The 19,715-nt window shown below is 42.3% G+C and overlaps 1 protein-coding gene across 7 annotated transcripts in view; it reads left to right on the forward strand.

Moving 5' to 3' along the window:
• Window positions 1–19,715, forward strand: part of LOC144823715 (histamine N-methyltransferase A-like) — a 612,337-nt gene that overhangs the window by 278,037 nt on the left and 314,585 nt on the right. The window lies entirely within an intron of this gene.

The following is a 19,715-nucleotide window of genomic DNA, read 5'->3' on the forward strand; positions in this document are numbered from 1 at the left end:
TTGTTTAAGCTTAAGTGCTGGACTTTTTGCATAATACAACATTCTCACTAATTTCCTCATTTTGGTATGATGCACTGCTAACTTCCTAAAATGATGAAAAACACTCTGACAGACTTTTCTAGAAAGACAAGCCAGTGAATGGCCTTGCAAACCTGTCTTTTCTCTCACTCTGCAAGGATCTAAGTCTTGCAAGAACTTCACTTTCTGCTTTAGACTTTTCTTACTATATGTACGTAAGAAATTACAAAACAAATCAATTGATTCCTGTCGCACACTACAAATACGACTACACTTCCAAGTGTACACTGGACCCTTAGTACGTCTCCCTAAAACTCCATCAGATAACACCTCTTCTGGTTCTCTAGGCACAAGTTTCTCTTTTTCAATCGGACAACCGTGTTTCACTTCATACGCTCGACCACTGGTGTCAACTGCATGCACTAAATCATTCTCCTGGAAGTAACTCTCCTCATTAAAAAATGGCTCACAACTTGAAATGTGCATCCATTCTCCAGAAAAAACTTTACAAAAATTAGTCCGATTAATTACTCTTTTCCATCTACTGTTTGATTTGAAAACATCAATTGTCTTGTTAAGTGTCCTAATTCTATTGATTATTAAAATAAATAATTTTTTCTTAACTTCAAAAGTCTGATCAACAATCTTCTCTACACTTTTCTTTTTCTTATAAAAAAGCAGCTCTCTGTTTACCTTTCCTAATGTTTTTTAACAAATTTAAAACCACCCTATTGCGAAACATTCGTTTACGAATGTCTCTAAACGGATTCTGCCTTCTATTCCTATACATATTATTCTCTCCTGCTCCAGTTTTAGGATTCTTTGAAGTTCTCTCCTTCCTTTTCAATTTTACTCTCTCATTTTCTTTTTCTACATGCTGTCCATCATTTTTTTTTTAAGTACATATGTTCCGAATAAAAGACTTAGTTGTCTTACCAGGAGCTTGGTTCCTGTTTTTTGAAGTATTTGTTGTGGAAGAGTGCTGTAATTCCGTTGCTGTTTTTGATTTTTCCCGGTTACGTTGTTTTCTTGTCCTTTCCCTTGTGGGCATCTTTGCTTACTCTTGAAATAACGATTTCAATCTGTGTTAAAGAAAAAAATAGCACATTATAGACCACTATTACCAAACAACAAAGCAATGACAAAAAGCAAACGATCTATTCAGGGTTACAGATCAGGTGAGGATTCTCCAGGGGTGCACAAAAGGTGAGGCCTGTATTGAAGAGTATAGTGGAAGACAGCTCTGTCCACAAGTACAAAGAAGATGAGACCTGTGTATAAGTCCACTGCACTCTTATACACAGGCTTCACCACCTATGCTTCCCGAGAAAGGCCTCTCTCCCACTACAGTCTTGATCATAAACCTCACCTCCTCTGTCCCTCTGGACATGTCTCACCTCATCTGCACAATCTACTTCCTAATCTCAGGTAACACAGATGACATAATTGATCCTCATTTATAAAGCCATGCGTCAGATTTGCGCTACTGAAGCGTCACTTTTTGTGACGCATTGGCGTCATAAAACATGTGCCTTGTTGCACCATATTTAGAAAGTGACGCATGTAGGTAGATGCGTCATTTTTAAAACCTTTTGCACCACATTATACCTCTGTCAAGTGTAATGTACAGAGAGGGGTCATTTCTCCACAAAAAGCCTCGTAATAATGAAGCAGTAAAATCTATGAGATTTCACTGCGTCACTTTTAGGACACTGTTACATCAAAATCTTGCACCTGCCTCACAACAGGGATAAGACTGAGGCAAACACTTTCACATGGAGCTTCACAATTTTACAAAATACAATTCCTCTATGCAAACAAACTCAATATGCTTCCTACACTGAGTTAACACAGGTAACATCATTGTAAAGAGTCAAATTGACACCTGTGTCTAAGAATGCAGACGGGGATAGGCTTCATGGAGCCTAGTCCACTGCACTCTTAGATACAAGCCTCACATCCTACGCTCCCCAGGAAAGCCCAAACATGTACCTTTTTGCACCATATTTAAAAAGTGACGCATGTAGTTAGATGCATCACTTTTTAAACCTCTGCGCCACAATATACTCAAAGATGTAAAAACCATTCATTTTCCCCAAAATCGTTTTTGACATCACATTTAGGAAACACAGCACAGATCCTATGTACAAGCATCTGCCTCACAGCAGGGATAAGACTGAGGCAAACGCTTTCACATGGAGCTTCACAATTTTACAAAATACAATTCCTCTATGCAAACAAACTCAATATGCTTCCTACACTGAGTTAACACAGGTAACATCATTGTAAAGACTCAAATTGACACCTGTGTCTAAGAGTGCAGTCGGGGATAGGCTTCATGAACCCTAGTCCACTGCACTCTTAGACACAAGCCTCACCACCTACGCTCCCCAGAAAAGCCCAAACATGTACCTTTTTGCGCCATATTTAAAAAGTGACGCATGTAGGTAGATGCGTCACCTTTTAAACCTCTGCGCCACAATATACTCAAGGATGTAAAAACCATTCATTTTCCCCAAAATAGCACAGATCCTATGTACAAGCATCTGCCTCACAGCAGGGATAAGACTGAGGCAAACGCTTTCACATGGAGCTTCACAATTTTACAGAATACAATTCCTCTATGCAAACAAACTCAATATGCTTGCTACACTGAGTTAACACAGGTAAAATCATTGTAAAGAGTCAAATTGACACCTGTGTCTAAGAGTACAGTCGGGGATAGGCTTCATGAAGCCTAGTGCACTGCACTCTTAGACACAAGCCTCACCACCTACGCTTCCCAGGAAAGCCCAAACATGTACCTTTTTGCACCATATTTAAAAAGTGATGCATGTAGGTAGATGCGTCACTTTTTAAACCTCTGCGCCACAATATACTCAAAGATGTAAAAACCATTCATTTTCCCCAAAATAGCACAGATCCTATGTACAAGCATCTGCCTCACAGCAGGGATAAGATTGAGGCAAACGCTTTCACATGGAGCTTCACAATTTTACAAAATACAATTCCTTTATGCAAACAAACTCAATATGCTTCCTACACTGAGTTAACACAGGTAACATCATTGTAAAGAGTCAAATTGACACCTGTGTCTAAGAAGGCATACGGGGATAGGCTTCATGAAGCCCAGTCCACTGCACTCTTAGATACAAGCCTCACCACCTACGCTCCCCAGGAAAGCCCAAACATGTACCTTTTTGCACCATATTTAAAAAGTGACGCATGTAGTTAGATGCGTCACTTTTTAAACCTCTGCGCCACAATATACTCAAAGATGTAAAAACCATTCATTTTCCCCAAAATAGCACAGATCCTATGTACAAGCATCTGCCTCACAGCAGGGATAAGACTGAGGCAAAAGCTTTCACATGGAGCTTCACAATTTTACAAAAAACAATTCCTCTATGCAAACAAACTCAATATGCTTCCTACACTGAGTTAACACAGGTAACATCATTGTAAAGAGTCAAATTGACACCTGTGTCTAAGAATGCAGACGGGGATAGGCTTCATGGAGCCTAGTCCACTGCACTCTTGGATACAAGCCTCACAACCTATGCTCCCCAGGAAAGCCCAAACATGTACCTTTTTGCACCATATTTAAAAAGTGACGCATGTAGTTAGATGCGTCACTTTTTAAACCTCTGCGACACATTATACTCAAAGATGTAAAAACCATTCATTTTCCCCAAAATAGCACAGATCCTATGTACAAGCATCTGCCTCACAGCAGGGATAAGACTGAAGCAAAAGCTTTCACATGGAGCTTCACAATTTTACAAAATACAATTCCTCTATGCAAACAAACTCAATATGCTTCCTACACTGAGTTAACACAGGTAACATCATTGTAAAGAGTCAAATTGACACCTGTGTCTAAGAATGCAGACGGGGATAGGCTTCATGGAGCCTAGTCCACTGCACTCTTGGATACAAGCCTCACAACCTATGCTCCCCAGGAAAGCCCAAACATGTACCTTTTTGCACCATATTTAAAAAGTGACGCATGTAGTTAGATGCGTCACTTTTTAAACCTCTGCGACACATTATACTCAAAAATGTAAAAACCATTCATTTTCCCCAAAATAGCACAGATCCGATGTACAAACATCTGCCTCACAGCAGAGATAAGACTGAGGCAAAAGCTTTCACATGGAGCTTCACAATTTTACAAAATACAATTCCTCTATGCAAACAAACTCAATATGCTTCCTACACTGAGTTAACACAGGTAACATCATTGTAAAGAGTCAAATTGACACCTGTGTCTAAGAATGCCGACGGGGCTAGGCTTCATGAAGCCTAGTCCACTGCACTCTTAGACACAAGCCTCACCACCTACGCTCCCCAGGAAAGCCTAAACATGTACCTTTTTGCACCATATTTAAAAAGTGACGCATGTAGTTAGATGCATCACTTTTTAAACCTCTGCGCCACATTATACTCAAAAATGTAAAAACCATTAATTTTCCCCAAAATAGCACAGATCCTATGTACAAACATCTGCCTCACAGCAGGGATAAGACTGCGGCAAAAGCTTTCACATGGAGCTTCACAATTTTGCAAAATACAATTCCTCTATGCAAACAAACTCAATATGCTTCCTACACTGAGTTAACACAGGTAACATCATTGTAAAGAGTCAAATTGACACCTGTGTCTAAGAGTGCAGTCGGGGATAGGCTTCATGAAGCCTAGTCCACTGCACTCTTAGACACAAGCCTCACCACCTACGCTCCCCAGGAAAGCCCAAACATGTACCTTTTTGCACCATATTTAAAAAGTAACGCATGTAGTTAGATGCGTCACTTTTTAAACCTCTGCGCCACATTATACTCAACAATGTAAAAACCATTCATATTATATCATATCACAGCAGGGATAAGACTGAGGCAAAAGCTTTCACATGGAGCTTCACAATTTTACAAAATACAATTCCTCTATGCAAACAAACTCAATATGCTTCCTACACTGAGTTAACACAGGTAACATCATTGTAAAGAGTCAAATGTATTTCTTTTAAACATGCACACATTCTTTATTCCTTTTAAAAAATGTAAAAGCCATTCATTTTTCCCAAAATCGTTTTTGACATCACATTTAAAAAACAAAGCACAGGTCCTATGCAGAAGCATTCCATGTCACTACTAAAACTTCACAATTTTACAAAATACAATTACTCTATGCAGTAAAAACTTTTTACCAAGCATTATCAAAAAGCATGACACAAAGCAACATTAAAAAACCACAATTTGCTTCCAAATCTTCTCCATAGAGTATACAAGTCTCTATGTATATTAAATGAATCATAACTCACCTTTACAAATATTTTAGGAGATTCAGAACAGTGTCAGATACACACACCAATATTTCTTTAGCAGAGCAAAAGGTATGTTCTCCAGGCACTGCAAACCATAAAGGCACATAAAACCTCTAATTCTACACACATATTGCTCATGGTAACCAATCAAAACTCTTCCCTCTGTATTTTCAAACCAACACCCTTCCCCCCCCCTCAGCCCTTTCTACCTGTTACCATAGCAACTCCCTCCTCACTGAGCTCCCAGGGTTAAAAGTTTATTCTACAATGTTGCAAATCACCTCAGCAAGGATGTTTGACCTGCAAATACACCAGCTTTTCTGGTGCAAGGTTTCTTTAAATGACTTTTTTTAACCATTCAAATTACTTCTTACACAGAACACAACCATGCACCCTAACTTTCAGTTTTCAACTATCTCATTCTACCAATCATTGCTTGTGATTCAAGAGCACTGAAACTCCACAGGTTTTTTTTTTGCAAACTCCTATTGTTCCAACTGCCATTTCTTTTCCACACTTCATCTGACTGCATCAGAATCTCCTCTCACCATGTATTCTGTCTGGATTATTGGACATAGCTATATCCACTGGGCTCAAAGGTATGCAGCTACCAGAAATTTTCACAACCTTGACTTACCAAATGTGAAGATTAAATGGAATGGCCAGAGAGGATTGAAATGTCACCAATTGATACCATTGGTGAAAACCTTTTTGCATTTGCCACACCCTGACCTTTTAATTGTGCACTGTGGAGGAAATGACTTGGACACTTTGACTGGGGTAGGTCTGGAAATGCTTTTAAAGGACACCTTTGATCAATTGATGGCACTTTTTCCTCAAACTGCCTTGGTATATTCCAATATATGCCAAAGACAGAAATGGAAGTGGTCCAATCAATTTTGTCCACAATTTGAGAAAGCACGGAAACATGTGAATAAATCTGTTTCTGCTTACATGAGAGACTATGGAATGGGTTCAATATACAATAATAACCTGTGTTACAACATGCAAGATATCTACAGGGGAGATGGTGTGCACTTTTCAGATGAGGGGAATAGAATATTGCTCCTGAATTTAAGACTGTGCATTGGTACCTACTTGTAGGTACCTAAATCAGCCACAGAACCCAAAAGCCCTTTTCAGGGCTACCCTATCTCTGATCACTCCAAATGATTATCTTTTTCTAACTTTTTTCACTATTTTTCACCATAGTACACTCCCCGGTACGCTTCCCGGTGGGCGTACCGGGCCCTCCCCCCGCGGAAAATAAAAACATTATTTTTTTGCCTTTTTGGGCCTCCTAAGACCCCCTCTCAAAACATAGAGGGTCAAGGAGTGCCTACGATGCCCCCTTATACCCATTCCCAACGTTGTTTGTCCTCCATTTTCTGTCTTAAATTTACCGAAAACAAAATGGAGGACTGCCGAAGCGCTGCCGGTACGCGTACCGGGGCGCGCACCGGGAAGCGCTCTAAAATAATGTTAAAAGTTAATTTACATAAAAACCACTGGAGAGACCTTCACCAAATATAGAATAGCTCATACTACATACCAATCCCTACCATTTTCCCAAATTCGATGGAATTCCATTGAGCCATTTAGCCTGTAGACCTCTCTAAATACCCTGAGGTAAATTACTTCACAAAAACACATCTGAAGTGTTAGAATTTACAACCAATTAAAATGTTATTTTCTAATTTTTTTTCTGACATTTGATTGGTTATGTACATGAATATAAATGAAAAACGAGAGGGAAATACGGCCATTTTGACTACAACTACCTGAGGTACATCTTGAAAGGATTTTCGCATTTTGTCTTCTTCACCTCTCTGTAAAGTAAGTTGATAATTTGTAAGGGGCACTTTAAGTTGATTTGTAAAAACGTTTTTTGATAGTTATTTACTGTCCCTCTGCTATAGTTATAGATAGAGATAGGCTCCTCTGTTATATTTATGGATTGACTTAGGCTTCTCTGCTATAATTATGAATTTACTTATGTTTCTTCACAGGCACTTTTTTATATTTCTACTTCCTGCCTGTTACCATACACTGCCCAAAGTTAACTTCACTGTTAAAAAATCAAAACTACCTGTCTGAACTTAAACCCAACAGTGCCATATTTCAACTGATTTTTTTTTTAATGCAAATTTCAGCACTAAAATGGAAGGAGAACAAAACGTTTCCTTTGAAATTGTCCTAGAGATGAACAATGAAGAAATCATTGAACCCAATGACTTGGAATTCATGGATGAATCACGGGACCATGAACTTCTACAATGTGTAGAATCTGTGGATTTGTTAATTCAATATGAGGACGTTTCTGACAGTCAAATGTTGGAAGTTATGTTCACTCAAAAAGAGGACATTTCGGACAGTCAAATGTTAGACGTTATATTTAATTTGGAAAATGAATCTCAAAAATAAATTTATATTTAATAATTCTAAAATTGTTTGAGACATTATTCATTTTTATATGTAATTCTTAAACTAGTACCAAATTGATTATAATGTAAAGTCAAACTTATAGTATACTGTGCAACGTTTTTGTTTTACATAGTAATTTTGCTCATAGATACTTCCTTTCTCCCACTATATTATCTCCAATGTGTATTTGACATCTCTTTTTCCTCTCCTGCCTCCATGTTCTTTCTGCTTACCTGACAGACTATGGTATGGATTCCATATACCACAATAACTTCTATAACAACATGCAAATTATCTACAGAGGAAACGGTGTACATTGAATTTAAGACTCTGCATTGGTACCTACATGTTGGTACTTAAATCACCCACACAACACAACAACTCTATTCAGAGATACCCTACCTCTAAGCACTTTAAATTATTATTTTAGTGTTTCACTGAGTTTTCCCCATGTGTGGGGGTGGGGAGGTGTGTGTGGGGGATGTGCGGGTGTGTCTGTGAGGTGTGTATGTGTGTGTGTGTGTGTCTGGGGGGGATGAGGTGTATAGGTGTGTGGGGTATGTGGGTGTGGGTGGGGATGTGGGTGTGTAAGGTGTGTGTGTGTGGGTGTGTGGGGTGTTTGGGTGTAGGTGGGAGTGTGGGTGTGTGAGGTGTGTGTGGGGTGTGTGTGGGTGTGGGGGGTATGTGTGTAGGATGTGTATGTATGTGTGGGATGTGTGGATGTGTCTGTGAGGTGTATGTGTGTGTGGGGGGGGAGGTGTGTGTGTGGGATGTGTGGGGTGTGTCTGTGAGATATCTGTGTGCGTGTGTGTGTGTGTTGGGGGGGTGAGGTGTGTGTTTGAGTGTGGGTGTGTGGGATGTGGGTGTGGATGTGTAAGGTGTCGGTGTGGGGGTGTGGGGTGTTTGGGTGTGGGTGGAGGTGTGCGTGTGTGAGGTGTGTGTGGGGAGTGTGTGGGTGTGGGGTTGTGTGCGTGTGGGTGTGTGTGGGACGTACTTGTAGGTACCTAAAACAGCCACAGAACCCAAAAGCTCTTTTCAGAGCTACCCTACCTGTAATCACTCAAAATGAATATTTTACACTATTATTTTCACTATTTTTCACCAAAGTACGCTCCCCGGTACGCTCCCCTGTGCGCGTACCGGGCGCTCCCCCCGCGAAAATCGAAAAAAATTAAAAAAATGTTGTTGTCCCGCGGGACCCTTTTAAGGCCCCCACATCAAACCTAGGGGGTCAGGGGGGGTGTACCCTTCCCCCTTTTGCTCATTTCCCCCTTTGATTTTTGCCACCTCTTGTGTCTCAATCCTACCGAGACACAAGATGGCGGACGCTGCGGACTGTTTCGAATGTTTACAGACACCCGAGAACCAATCAGCTTGCCGTGCGCAAGTCGCGTGACGCGCCCGGAGCGCTCCCCGGTACGCGTACCGGGGCGCGGCTCTAGATATATACATTTTTTGATCCTAAATTACTCAAAATAGCAAAGGCACATCGGGCTACCAGTCCCTACAATTTTGCCAAGTTTGGTGAAAATCCATTCAGCCGTCACTGTCACATGTCATGAATGATGTAATATGTGACATCATCAGCAGTGGATTGCGGGTGCGCCAAATATAGTTAGTCCAACTAACTATATAGGAGGAATTTCAATGGTTTTTTAAATGCTAATTCCTAAGTATATAAGGCCTAAAACCTATGGTTTTTTCAGTGAATTTCAAAGTTTTTTTTAAATGCTAATTCCTAACTATATAAGGCCTAAAACCTATGGTTTTTTCAGTGAATATATATATATATATATATAGATATACACATCTATGTGTGTGTGTGTGTGTATATATATAAATATATATATATATGTATAAAGTGCTAAAATGCAGATAGTGCTAATGGGTTTCTTGAGGTCGCACTGGACCAGGAAAAGTCCAATGTTGAGGCTGACCGCGATAGAGAGTAGGTCAGCTACAGGACTCATGCAGGACCCTCTGAAAAAGTACCTTTGATGGAGGAAGCGTCATTGTTGAAGACTTGGTGTGTCGTTTACCATCCACGCAGGTGATGGCGGCTTCATAGATGAACCCCCTTATGATGCAGTTGAGGCATCATCATTGAGCCATGGTGTCTATCGTTGTCAAGCTGCACAATCCTTCAAAGCAATATTGCCAATCGGCTCCTGAATCAGCATCGAAGGGAAAAGTGTGAGTTCTGACTGGCGCAAAGTCATTACTGCACCGAATTTGATGATTCTGGAAAGCAGAAGTCACTTTCAAAGGCCCAGGACTGGGACGGTACCACTTGGTGGGGCAAGACTCACAGATGGCATATTCCAGGTGCTGCTGCAGGATTAAAGGAGGTCTTTGATGTCCCTGAGACTTCAGAACAGAGGGCAAGCCAGCAAGCCCTTGAAGTCACTTTGGGTTGTGAGATGGATCCAGTCCTTGTCCTCAGCAAGGCAGAGATCAGCAGACAGCAGGGCAGCACAGCAAACCTGAAAAGCAGTTCTTCCAGAGCAGCAGTCAAGCAGATTGGCAATCCTTTAAGCACAGCAGTCTTTACTCCTGATAGACTTCTTGACTGGTCCAGTAGGGCACTATCTTGGTAGAGTCAGACCCCCTGTACTTTTACTTATGCCCAGTTGTGCCTTTGAGTTACTGTGGGAGTGAGTTCAAAGAAGGCCCTTGAAGAGCACCCTTTTTCTCCCAGTCCTGGCTCCGGACTATTAGTAGGGGATAAGCAGACCTTTGTGTGGGAAAAAGTACACTGCCTATTCAGGAATAGCTGTCAGCTCCCCTCTCTCTTCCTGCCAAGGAAGAGCTATCAGAATGCAGATGAATGCAGATGAGTTCTCTGTCATAACCACCCTGCCTGTGTTTGTGGCTGTATTGAGGGAATGCACAAAGTGTAGCTGTCACCCACACCAGACATGTATTGCAGACAGGTTGTAGGCATAGATAGCAGTAAGAGTAGAGAGGCCCTCTTTCTAAAAGTGGCATTTCTTTAATAGTAATGTTAAATCCAACTTTACCATTAAAGAGGATTTAGCATTACCATTCCAAGGATGTAATACATAATGCAGTACTCCTTTCTGAGTAGGCCTCATAGTAGTGAAAACAATGTAGTTTGTCACTACCAGGACATTTAAACTTAAAATGACATGTCCTACCTTTTTAAAAAGACAGCACCCTGCCCTTACAGCTACCTAGGTCCTACCTTAGTGGTGACATATGTGCAATAAAAGGGAAGTTTAAGGCTTGACAAGTGGTATTAAATGCCACGTTGAAATGGCAGAAAACTGCACACACAGACTCTCCAGTGGCAGGCCTGAGACAGGTTTGAAAGGCTACTTATGTGGGTGGCCCAATCAGTGCTGCAAGCCCACTCGTAGCATTTAGGTTACAGGTCCTGGGTTTAATTATTTATTTATTTATTTATTTGCATACTTGTATGGCGCTGGGAATCGACTCCCGAAGGAGTATCTCCGCGCCTTTGGCAGCATCTGAGAGACAGAAATGGCTAGTCATGATTTCTTGAATACCAACAGGGATATCTAATAATTAATGCTATACAAATTTACAACAAACTTACAAGTAAACTAAATATGCCATGTGTGTATACACCACTTTTACCATGTTTAGGGGAGAAGTATATGCACTTTTGTACTGGCCAGCAGTGATAAAGTGCTCAGAGTCCTAAGGCCAACAAAAAGATACAACAAAATGAAAATGTTAGCAGGCAAAATGTTGGGGGACCACCACCCTAAGGATGACAGGTCTAACTTGGGTTCCTCCCCAGCTGAAAGTAGGGAGAGCTACCCAACATCTAGGGAGTTCTTATCACTAAGGGAGAAGAACCTGGATAGACCATCAGCATTGGCGTGGTCTACCCGTCATCTGTGTTCAACCCTGAAGTCCATAACCTGTAGGGAAATGGACCACCTCAAAAGTTTTAGATTCTCACCCCTCATTTGCATGGGCCACTTGAGGGGCCTCTGGTCAGTCTGCATCAGGAAGTGAAGGCCAAACAGGTATGGAGGTACGGTCTGATCTTCTTCAGTGTCCAGACCAAAGCAAAATCTTCCCTTTCTATAGCATTCCACCTCTGTTCATAGGGTCCAGTCCAACTATCCTGGAGGGCCCTGAGTCCCACAGATTCCATAACCCACACTTTCTGCCAGGGTTGTAATTCTACAGTGGTAGAAGTTTAGTCATACCACTCTTCCATCACGGCTTGACTGGCTTCTAAGTTGTCAGAAGCTTGCTTCCACAACTTAGACATTTGCGTCCTGAAGGCCAGCATGTAGCTTACTACACCCAGGGGAATCTTCCTGGAAGCTTGCGCCCATTCTTCCTTGACCAAACTAAGAGGTCCTCTGGCAGGGTACCCATACAGAAGCAAAAATGGGCTGAAGCCCACTCCTTTCTGTGGTACCTCCAATGCTGGTGCACATATGGTGCTTAAAGTGATTGCCTCTGGGTACCTATTGGCATGATCCACCAGTACCAGAATAAACCTTTTGCTGGATGCAGTCTGGGGATCCATAGGCCCAAAAATGTTGATGCCCACCAACTCAAAGGGCGTGCAAATGACAGACAAGGGATTAATGGGGGCTCTCAGCCTCTTCCCTGTCTTTCCACTGGCCACACAAATGCTTCAGAATGCATCGGAGGAATCATTGATCATAGGCCTGTAAAAGTGAGGTACAAGCTTTGAAAAGGTCCTGTCGTGGCCTAGATGTTCTACCAGAGGACTTTTGTGAGCCAGCTCCAGGAGGAAGGCACTGTACCATTGAGGGACAACCAGGGAGCTTGTCGTCCTATGCACAGTAGCCTTAAGCTCACTGTAAAGGAGGTTGTCCTCCCAGTAAATGGGATGACTCCCAGAGGCATCACCTGCTGCTTGGGATTTGGCCTGTTGCCTCATGCCCTCCAGAGTTGGACATTCTCTTCCCACCCTACATAACTCCTCCTTGGTGGGTCCTCCTTCTACATGCCATCCAGTAGCTGTAGACAGGTCTCCAAGGGAAGAAATACCCTCCTCAGTGGACTCTGGGCGGTCACCACAGGTGCCCCATCTATTTCACTGGGTCTACATTCAGGGGCTGATTTTCAGGGCCCTCTGCCTTTTCCCATCTTAGCACCTGGCTGGGCCATTATTCTAGGTTCCAGCCCTTTTTGTCTCACATCCTGGGCACCCATGGACCGTGTGGTAGCACAGATCCAGTCAGGTATCCCCAGCATCATAGATCCAGTCAGGTATCCCCAGCATCCCCACATGAGCCTTGAGCTCCACTTCCTTCCAGTTAGTATGCTCAAGGTCATTACCAAGCAAATAGTCCACGGGCATGGCAGGGCTCACAGCCACCTTCAGAAGAGCTGACCCCTGAACTCAAATCGAACAAGGGGCTCTCTATTGTCAGCAACCACAACTTGGTGAAATGTATTGGGAAACATCTGCTCTGGGGACACCAGCTGACCCCATACCATAGTATTGCTAGCACCTTTATCCCTCAGAGCCTCATCAACATGCCTATTGATGGTGACCTGCTGCCTATACTTTGTAGTATTTGAGTAAATGTGGGTCTTAAAAGCATCTCACTGTCACCCATAGGCACTAGGGTAATGCCAATAAACTTTCCCACATTAACTGGGACAAACTCCTCCTGCTACTATACTAGCCACCCCTGGAATCTTTCCACCAGAGGGAGGTGGTGCTCTTTTTGGACACTCCCCCAAGTAGTGTCCATACACATAGCACATGATGGGCTTGGGCTGCTGTCTTTGTCAGGGTAGTTTTTCTTCTGGTGTCCAGATTGGGAATGTAAACCAGACCCTTTCCCCTTGGAGTTGTTTTCAGGGCCTTTACGGAACTCTGTCTTTTTGTCTCCCCCTCTGCATCTTCTGGTAGGAACCCTGACCACCCTTTTGGGAATCCCTCCCAGTTACCTTCTTGAACATTCTGGTGCTGACCCAGATGCCAGCATCCTCAGCAAGTGTCCTAAGGTCTGTAAGCTTGTTATCACCCAGGTGTTGGCACAGGTCTGGAAAACAAGTATCAAGCATGTACTTCTATAAAAATAGGTTTTACAGCCCTGATTAATCATCAACCTTGTTGCCCCTCACCCAGTCCTTCAGTTCCTTACAAGCATAATCCATTAAATGCACACGTCTGTGTGGACAGTTTGTGGCTGGGCATGAGCAATTTCCTATACTTTTCAGGGGGCAACCCACACCTACTGACTAAGATGGCCTTCATAGCAGTGTAGCATTCTGGTCTTCTATTTCTAGTGTAAGGACTGTGACCCTTCCCACTGCAGGTGTATACCTCCATAGACTACACCCCCAGAACTCCTATGGGACCTTGTGCACTTTCAGAACCACTTCATAAGCTGCAAACTACTTATCTATGTCACCCCCCCCTCATAACTGGGCAAGAAATCCTTGGGTATCATGACTCCAGACTCACAAGTGGACACTTCAGGTATGCTGCCTCCATTGCTGTTGCTGGACCCCACTTGTAGGGCTCCCACGTCCAGCTCTCTGAGACTCAGCTCATGGGATATCTTCCTTTACAACATGGCTAGTCTCCTCTTCTCTAGAACTTGTTCTTTCTCCATTTTAACAAGGACCTGCTCCTAATCTAGCTTGGCAAGGGCCGGTTCCTTCTCTAATTTCAGTGTTACAAGCTCTAACTTCAGCTTTCTCTCCGCTTTCCTGTCCTTTAACTCCACTGGAGACTGGTTCATTAAAGACACACTGCTGCCTACATCCAGTCCTGGGAGAATGTTACCCCTACATCCGTAGACTGAATGACAAGACAGGTCCTGCTCCAATTCCTCCTCAGACGCTGATCCCTCCTCCTCATCCTCTGTGTTGGTATGGTGGGCTGCTGCCCATGCTCCTAAGTCTTTTAGGAGCTCATCCTTCTTGGCACTTCCCTTAGTGAACACCCTCCATTCTTGGCAGAATTGCTTGAGCTGGGCCACTGTGAGGATCTCCAGATTGGCCAGCTGGAATCCATATTGCCAGAAAAGGCCACATACGTTCCTGGAAGAAATTAGTATTGGGAACAAACACTCTGGAAAAATCAAAGATGCCAATTTAGGGAGAAGTGGAAAAGGTTTGAATTGGTCTTAGTATAGAGTTGTTGTGAACAATGAGTTATTAAATCATATTGCACAAACACAAGTCCTGTCCTCACTGCTCATCACAAATGTTAGAACTGGGGTTTCTAGCTGTCAGAGTAGGCACCCTGTATAAGCAGGAACCCACTCTTGGCAGGGAAAGCTAGATACACGCTAAAAGATGACCTGTGCTCTCCCTCTGGTAGCTTCGCACAGAGCAGTCAGGCTTATCTAAAGGGACAATGTGTAAAGTATTTGTGCAACACACACACACTTACACCAAGTAACACAATGAAAACACCAAAAATACTCCACTCAGGGTTAGTGACGTAGACCATATTTTTAGGAGTAAAACAATGCCAAAACAATCAAACTCCATTAAATCGAACCAGAGTTATGAATTTAAGGAATTCATCAAAATGTAGTGCTTTAAGGGTTACTTGAGGTTGTCATGGATAAGCATGGGCGGATTTTGCGAATTGGCAATCTGCGAACTTGCGTATTTACGGATTCGCAATCCGCAAAATCCGCGAACTCTCGTGAATTTGCGGATTTTTTTTGTGTTTGCAAGGGTTTCTGCCAGTTCGCAAGGGTTGTGTACCAGTTCGCAATTGCGAACTTACTTGTCGGCTCGCAACAGCCGCGACTATGTTGTTTCTACGTCTGGTTCATCATCACAGGTTCACAGCACCCTCTGTTTCACCACTGCCACCCTCTGGTACACCCATGCCACCCTCTGGTACATCACTGCCACCCTCTGGTTGGTTTATCACTGTAGATTATGGGGGTGAAAAAAAGCAAGCACACCTGCCCTGCTTCAACTGACATGAATTAATTTGGGGTTGATTGATGTGTCACTGAATTTAAACTTCCAGTCTGGCTGGCACCTGCTTCCTTATCTGTAATTTGCTTTCTGTTGCAGTGCAATTTTTTTTCACAGGACCTTTGTGGCCTACTTGTAGCTATTCTCTGAGCCTGCTGTGAGGGTCAGAGCAGGGTCATAGAATAGTTGCAAGTAGGCAACTGAACTCTGAAGGGGCCCCTCAGGAAGCACTACAGGGAATGGTTACTAATGATAAGATTGAACTTTTGCACCTGCTGAGTGCTTTCAGTTTTGTCTGTAATTGCTTTCTGTTGCAGTGTAATTTTTTTAACAGGACCTTTGTTGTATACTTGTAGCTATTCTCTGAGCCTGCTGTGAGGGTCAGAGCAGGGTCATAGAATAGTTGCAAGTAGGCAAATGAACTCTGAAGGGGCCCCTCAGGAAGCACTACAGGGAATGGTTACTAATGATAAGATTGAACTTTTGCACCTGCTGAGTGCTTTCAGTTTTGCAAAAATCCAAATATCCTGCAGCATCGACAAAAAGTCATCCTTCCAGGTCAAGATCCAAATGAAAATGACCAGCACATGAAGAAAGCACTGGGAGGAGCCTGCTGGACAGGAACAGGAAGTTGGAGACTGTGGGGCACTTCCTTCCTCCCACCCCCCCCCCAAAATGGACTCCTTGCAAAGAAAAAGTGCAGGCAAATGTCAACCTGAGGAGTTATTCTGATAAAAATCATAATTTTCAAGGTTTATGCTGCCTGCTGGTGGATTTCTTGTGCGAAATTGCAAATTTAGCAATCTCGCAATTGCGAGATTGTCGCTGCCCGCCGCATCTACGTGTTCGCAAGTGTTTACTCCCGCGAAATTGTATAGTATTCTAGTTGGCAAGTGCTACCAAGCAAAAAATCCGCTTCGCACGGATTTTACGAATTTTCGGCAAGTTCGCGAGAGTTCGCGGATTGCGAATTTGCCAAAAATCCGCAAAATCCGCGAGCGGAACGGATTTTACGCTCATGCTTAGTCCTGGACCAGGGTGAATCCAAAGTTCAGGCGACCACGATGGAGGGCAGGCAGGCTACAGGACTTACACAGGTCCTGCTGAAAAAGAACCTTGGGTGGGGAAAGCATCAACGTCGAAGACTTGATGCGTCTGTTCCGATCTGCGCAGGCAATGATGGCATCTTCGACGAACCCCTTTATGATGCAGGGGATGCGACGTCCTTGAGACGCCCTGTCCATCATCGTGAAGCAATCTTGAAGCAAGACAGTCCTTCTAAATGATTTAATCGATCGCCTCCTGCCTCAGTGTCGAAGGGCAATGTGTTGGTTCCGATTGGCACAAAGTCATCACAGCACCAATTTTGATGGTTCTGGACAGCAGTAGTCACCTTTTAAGGGTCCAGGCTGGTTTAGCACCATTTGGCAGAGCAGGATTTACATATGGCAGAGTTGAAGTGCTGTTGTAGAGTTGAAGGACATTTTTGATGGCCCTGAGACTTCAAAATACAGGGGAAGTCAGCAAGCCTTTAGGGTCATCCTTTCCTGCGTTCAAGTGAGATGGGTCCATTCCTTGTCATCAGCAGGGCACAGATCAGCAAGCAGGAGGGCAGCACAGCAAAGCAGCAGTCAAGCAGAGTGTCAATCCTTGGAGCACAGCAGTCTTTACTCCTGGTAAAGTTCTTCACAGATCCAGTAGTGCAGTCCCTTGGTAGGGTCAGAGCCCCAGCACTTAGAGCCAGTTGTGCGTATGAAGTGGGGGTGACTTTAAAGCAATCCCTTTAAGTGCACAGGTCTTTATTTCTTCCCAGGCCTGGCCCCAGACTTTTAAAAGGCAGGTGGATGCAAATGAGTTCTCTGTCACACCCACCCTTACTGTTTTTGTGGCTGTTTAGAGGGAATGCACAAAGTGTAGTTCTCACCCACTCTAGAGATGTATTGGAGACAGGCTGCAGGCACACAGAGCAGTAAGTGCAGAGAAATGCCCACTTTCTAAAACTCATAAAACAGAATGTCCCTGATTTGTGCTTTATTGGTCTTTTAATCCAACACTATAATGAATATGCAAAAGTAACCATTTACAATATAATCAATACAATGAAATAACATTTGGGTGTACTGTTCAAACAAAGTTTTTCACTTTTTGTTTTCAAAATAATTATATTTATCATACAAAGAGTAATACTCACATCAACAATATATATTCAGGGTTAGATTTATAATTTGCAATATTCATACAACACTGTCACACCCCACATGATCGAATCAACAAATGAAAAGTATTCTAAAAAGATCACAGAGGAACAATATATCCTCCTAACCACATGTAGTCTCAAATAGACAATCCAAACAGTTGTTTTCTTCTTTGTTCCAAACATCTTATGGGTATATATAGGTGAAATATCACTGCGACTGCTGTTAGAGAGGAGTAATCGTTGATGTTTCTGTCGCTTAAGACCAAGAGGCCCACAAGACCATCGCCAGAACACAGTGTAGAAATGCTCAATATGTCTGGAAGTAAGGATAGATGGGCACATAGAGCTTGCATTTTTGGCCTGGTCATTTGATGGCACTTTCTGGCTTTTAATAGAGTGCCTGTCAGGTTTGGTGGTATGGAGGCATCGCAATGTGGGTTAGCAGTGCACATGGTGCTCTTTGGCGTACTGTTCATTTTTACAAATTTATATTTTATTTTGTTAGACCATTCAGGCGATTGTCACTTATTGTTTTCTGATGATGGTCTTGTGGACCACTTGGCATTAAGAGACAGAAATGTTACAGTTACTCATCTCTACCAGCAGTCACATTGATATTGCTCTAATATATGTCTACAATATTTTGGAGCAAAGAAGAAGAAACTTGTTTGGACTGTTTATCTGGGACTACATGTGGTTAGGAGGATATATCTATCCTCATTGATCTCTTTTAGAATGTATTTGTATTTGTTGATTTGATCATATGGTGTGCGACAGTGTTTTTGTATGAATGTTGCCAATTGTAAACCTAACCTTAAATGTATATTGTTTATGTGTTTATTACTCTTTGTACGATAAATAGAAGAATTGTGAAAATAAATAAACATTTTGTTTGACCACTATGCATGAGTTTTATTTCATTATATTGGTTATACTGTAAATGGTGTCTTCTGCATAGTAATTATAGTGTTGGATTTAAAAACCAGCAAAACACAAAGTATACTGGAAATAATCCCACCAGGGAAATTTTGTTTTTTGACTTAATTACCTAGTTTCCTTGGAGAATATTGTGTTACCTTAGTGTGGTAAAATATACTTTCTAAAAGTGTAATTCTAAAATAATAATGTTAAATACAGCTTTACCATTAGAGAGGATTGATCTTTACCATTCGAAAGATTTAAAATGCAGCTAGTCCTTTCTACTCAGGAATTACAGCTTAAAGAGTATTAAGGATTTTCCAATGCTAGCCTATGAGAGGAGTAGGTCTCACAGTAGTGAAAAACACATTTAGCTGTTTGTCACTACCAGGACATGTAAAACTTAAAAGGCCATGTCCACCTTTTACTAACACATCATCTTGCCCTTATGGCTACTGAGGGCCTACCATGGGGGGAGGGGGGTTATGTGTAGTAAAAGGGGAATTTAAGGCTTGGAAAGTGGTTTAAATGCCAAGTCGAAGATGTTGTAAACTGCACACACGGGCTCTACAATGGACTTTAGCACTGGTCAGCAGTGGAAAAGTGCTCAGAGACCTAAGCCCAACAAAATAATACAGCAAACAACATTTTTGAGGGGAAGACTACCCTAAAGATGACAGGTCCAACAGTATATATATGAGACAATACCAAAACCGAGACTAATCATGATGTGTTGATTCAAAAGTATTGTCTTTTTGATGCCATTCATTCGAAAAAATACATACAATATCTCAGCATTTCAAATACCTCTTCCATTAAACTGTAATTCTGTAATAATTCAGAAATGTGTGATTAGAAAAACAATGGTTCTCAGGTGATAATACTACTACACATTTT

This window comes from Lissotriton helveticus, chromosome 3_1 (genome assembly GCF_964261635.1).
Source record: "Lissotriton helveticus chromosome 3_1, aLisHel1.1, whole genome shotgun sequence".
In the NCBI taxonomy this organism is placed as follows: Eukaryota; Metazoa; Chordata; class Amphibia; order Caudata; family Salamandridae; genus Lissotriton; species Lissotriton helveticus.